Consider the following 5,000-nt stretch of genomic DNA (forward strand, 5'->3'; position numbering starts at 1 on the left):
CCCACGTACGATAAACGGCAGGTGGTAAATAACGAGGTGTCTCAAAATGCCATTCAAATGTTTCCCGCTGCAGGTTTCCGTGGAGTTGAACTCAAATGAACTGCACGAGGGAAGAGGATATGGCGCTGCCTTCCGTGCGTCGACGGCGCCAATATGCCCTTGTAGAAGAAGCCCCCCCCCCACACACACACACACACACACACACTCACACAGTTGTGACAACAAGTGGTATAATGGCCCTGATGCAATGTGACGCTCAACACCCAGATAACCAGCTGCAGCCCCCTCCTCTCCCCTCTCCAGAGGGGGAGGAGGAGAGGAGGGACCCCGAGGGAGAGAGAGAGAGAGAGAGAGAGAGAGAGAGAGACATGAATTCACCGGCAATGTGGGGTATAAACTGACACAAAATAAAATAGAAAATACAGCGGGGAAGGACCAACCAAGGTTGAAAGAGAGAGAGAGAGAGAGGGAGGGAGGGAGGGAGGGAGGGGGGGGCAATGAGAGCAGAATTAACCCATTTTGCGCGGGAACCCATTTTGGTGTTGGCATCATGTCGTGCTTTAGCTATTGAAAAATAGCAGATCTACAAGCTCATAGCGCGCCACTCTACGAGCTTGTAGGTCTGCTATTTTTGAAAAAATCGAAGAACCACTGACATTTTTTTAGAATCTGATCTCAGGTCAGAATGGGTTAAGCTGCAGAGGGCAGCTTGGTGCGATATAGTCCATACGTCACGGTGGCGATACGCCTATCAGAGATGGATGGTGATGAAACCAGAGCCTATAGCTTGTAAATCCTGGCTATGGTATAGATTGGGAGAAAAAGAAAGGTGCCCTCCTCCCCAGCTGTCCCGATCACCTTTGAATGTATATATACTAGTGCTGTCAGGCGATACATTTTTTTTATCGCGATTAATCGCATGATTTGCGTAGTTAATCGCGCGATTAATCGCACTTAATCGCAAAACCTTTTTGCTCTAAATTCAATGATGAACTGAAAGAAAACGCTGTATTGTAGAGATGCTCCGATCAGGTTTGACAACATTAATGTTACTTTTATATACGGTAATCTATATTGATCATGGTACAGTATATTCTATGTTTAACCCATTTAGACCTGACGTCGACACATTTTAAAAAAAGTACTCTGAAAGAATATATATTCAAAGATTTGTGCGCATTTTCACGATTTTTCAAAAATAGCAGACCTACAAGCTCGTAAGCGCGCTTGTAGATCTGCAATCTTTCAATAGCTATGCTTATAGTTAAAACACCAAAAGGGGTTCCCTATAGCCCAGAATGGGATAAGGCAGCAATGTTATAGTTTTATTTCCGAACAGCAGAAGTCGTCAGAGAACTGTGTTATGAATGCAGAACGTTATTACGGTGTATATTAACAGTTATTACACACCGTTTCATGGTTTGAAATAATTACTTAATATAGACAGAACCTTATAATGTTGTTAATTATTATTCCCTCTTCTCCCACAATAAAGACGTAGCTTACAGCTAACACACACACACACACACACACACACACACACACACTCTCAATCTATCTGAAGCATTATGTCAAAGGTGCCTTTATGTGTTGTCCGGGACCATGTGAGCGAAGAAGAAGAGGCCATGCACGGTGGTCCTTCAAATGTTATAGTTAAAGACGAAAAGTTCAACGGAGACCTGCATGGGGAACCCGTCATTCATTCGTCACCATCGACTCAATCACCTCTTTGTTCCTGGTATAGATATAGAGAGTATGGTTAAAGCTGGTTATCCACTCTCTCTCTCTCTCTCTCTCTCCTCAAACCCAGTCACAGGCAGCACGTGCTCCATTGCAACCTCCAAGTATAGACAATGGCAGTATAGTTCAAAAAGGGCAAAATGTCTCTGCATTAGATTTTTTTTTAATTTTTGGAATCCCTCTCCTCTGTCTCTGGTTATAAATGTATATGAACACAAGCACAGATGTGTGTGTGCACGCATTCACAGACACACGCACACACACGCACACACACACATGCGCGCAGAGATGGGCAGTATTTGAAATACATGTATTTGAAATACGTATTTGAAATACTTTTTTGTATTTTGTAATTTGTATTTCGCTGGGATGGAAGAAATGAGATGTATTTTGTATTTAGATAAATTTTTTGACCCAGTATTTGTATTTTGTATCAAAATACATTTTCAAAATACATTTTCAATGTATTTTGCCCATCAGAGATGGGCAGTATTTGAAATACATGTATTTGAAATACGTATTTGAAATACTTTTTCTGTATTTTGTAATTTGTATTTCGCTGGGATGGAAGATGTATTTTGTATTTTGTATTTAGATACATTTTTTGACCCAGTATTTGTATTTTGTATCAAAATACATTTTCAATGTATTTTGCCCATCTCTGCACGCGCGCGCATGCATATGCGTATGCATACATGCAGACACACATGAACAGGCAATCACGCTTAGACCGTTTCTCCCCCCCCCCCCCCCCCGCCACACACTGTTTCATCAGACTGTCTCTCCACAGAAGCAGCAACAGCAGCAGAGCAGTCCTGCCGTTGTGTTGCCATGGCAACACTTCCTCCTGCCCAGGGTCTGTGCGTTGTATCGTCAACTATAGACTCACTATAGATGAGTGGATCCACAGTGTGTGTCCGTGTGTGTGTGTGTGCGTGCGTGTGTGCCCGTGCGTGCGTGTGTCTAACAGCATGAATACACAATGAATGAATGAATGAATGCCACACATTCTCTCTCTCTGCCTCTCCTCTTCGGTCGACGTGTGCATTTTGTCCTTTGTGCAAACACGGAGGAAACTGGAAATATGGACAAAAATGTATGATCAGTGACTCAGCCCATAAAGAGAGCCTGCATCTCAAAAGAAGGCTATACTTGACATGTTGACATTTTGAGTCACAGAGAGAGAGAGAGAGAGAGAGAGAGAGAGAGAGAGAGAATGCAAGACGACAAAACCCGACCAGAGAATACCCCAGTCCCATGTACAGTAGATCGAACATGCAGTGGGTGGAATTAAAAAAATGGGATTAGGGGATGTTCAGAAATGTCTGGAGGACCATGTGGGGTGGGGGGGGGGTGGGGGGCCATGACTAAATTATTGTCTTATACCTTGTTGTTTGGCCCGGCACATAATTGATTAGAAATGCATCTAAAAATCAACCTATAACCCATTCTGACCGGGCACCCATTTTGGTGTTGGCATCATGTTATGCTTTAGCTATTGAAAAATAGCAGATCTACAAGCTCATATCGCGCCACCGAGTGGCGCGATACGAGCTTGTAGGTCTGCTATTTTTTAAAAATCGAAGACACTTTTAGAATCTGATCTCAGGTCAGAATGGGATAAAAGCAGTGTAAAGTGTGTAGACCATATGTGATCATGCCATTATTAGCTCTTCCAAACACAGCTCCAGCTCTCCCCATTAGCGTCATCACAGATTTTAAACCCATGTGGTGCACAGTGTGTGTGTGTGTGTGTGTGTGTGTGTGTGTGTGTGTGTGTGTGTGTCTGTCTGGCGGCGCAGATCACCCTCAAGCGGTGTGAAATCGGTTGCCGCTCTGAGGGAGAATTAGATTAAGGCTGTCCAAGATTATACTCCATTGTCGGTCCACACAGATCAAAGAACTCCGTCTACAGACACCCTCAATGTGCTGTCACACACGGTTTGTAGGGTAATCTCCCCCTGACACACATAGTTAAAATGTAAAAAAATGTATACACCACCCCTCCCCACTCCCCCAGCTCACTTTAACCCATTCTGGGGGCGGGAACCCCTTTTGGTGTCATAGCATTACGTTATGCTTTATTATAGCTATTGAAAAATAGCAGACCTATACAAGCTCGAAGCGTGCCACCGAGTGGCGCGCTACGAGCTTGTAGGTCTGCTATTTTTGAAAAAGTCGAAGAACGACTGACACATAGAAACATGGCTTTTTCAGGAAACTGTGTCAGGATGTAGAAGACATTTTTTAGAATCTGATCTCGGGTCAGAATGGAAAACTGTCAGGATGTTGGAAGACATTTTTTAGAATCTGATCTCAGGTCAGAATGGGTTAAGGGATGCATCTGCATGGCTGAAGTGCAGGGTATAAGTCTCATAATGACCTCCCTGCTGTGTATAATCGAAGCCTACATATGCAGGAATCATCGTGACCGATAACGCTTTGTTATTGTGGACACAGCCGACATGAGTGGAAGGCACTCGATGAGCGAAAAGGTGTGTGTGTGCGTGCGTGCGCGCGTCTGTCTGTTTTCATCACATGCCCTCAGAGGCATACTGTATATATACTGTACCTTCCTCCTCACTGGAGTCTCGCTGTATATAGACGGGAGGCACGGCGCAGGAGGACGACCCCGCCGCCGACCCCGCCGAACTGCTCTTGGTGAAAATGCCGCTGATGAACTTGAGCATCTTCCTGTCCTTGGTGGCGGAGCCTCGCGGGGCGGCCTGGAGGCCTTGGCCTTGGCCCTGCTGCTGCTGCTGCGACGCCTGGGCCTCCCTGACCAGCCCCAGGTCCTCGGAGAGGCTGCTCAGGTCGCTGTTGTCCAGCGTGCGGCTCTTCCCCTTGCGTTGCGTCGGCTTGTTGTTGTTGCTGGGCGCCTGCTGGGCGGGGGCGGGCAGAGAGGCCGAACTCGTCTTGTTCAGCCTGTCCTTCCTCGGGACGTCTCTCATGGCGGCGGCCGCCGCCCCACCGCCACCGCCACCTCCTCCGATCTCCAGCATTATCCCGGCTCGGGGTCTCGGGGTCTCAGTCTCGTCCCTCCATCCCTCGGCCGGCCTGCTGGGCGCCTCGGCCCACGACGCCCGGCAGGGGCCGGGGGAGCGCCCCGCCGCGGTCATGCGGGTGTCCTTGCGGTCCAGGCTCTGGGCCGAGGAGGTGGGGCTGCGCTGCTCCCTCACGCCGTCCCTGGAGTCGCGGCCGCGGTGGGCGATGGCCACGCCGCCGCCTGTGTGTGCCTTGAGCAGGCTCACGGGCCGCTG

General features: G+C 47.5%; 1 protein-coding gene across 1 annotated transcript in view; it reads right to left on the minus strand.

Moving 5' to 3' along the window:
* Positions 1–5,000, minus strand: part of agap2 (ArfGAP with GTPase domain, ankyrin repeat and PH domain 2) — a 31,395-nt gene that overhangs the window by 19,673 nt on the left and 6,722 nt on the right.

The sequence above is a fragment of the Protomyctophum parallelum genome (assembly GCF_964188405.1).
Source record: "Protomyctophum parallelum genome assembly, chromosome: 7".
Taxonomy (NCBI): Eukaryota; Metazoa; Chordata; class Actinopteri; order Myctophiformes; family Myctophidae; genus Protomyctophum; species Protomyctophum parallelum.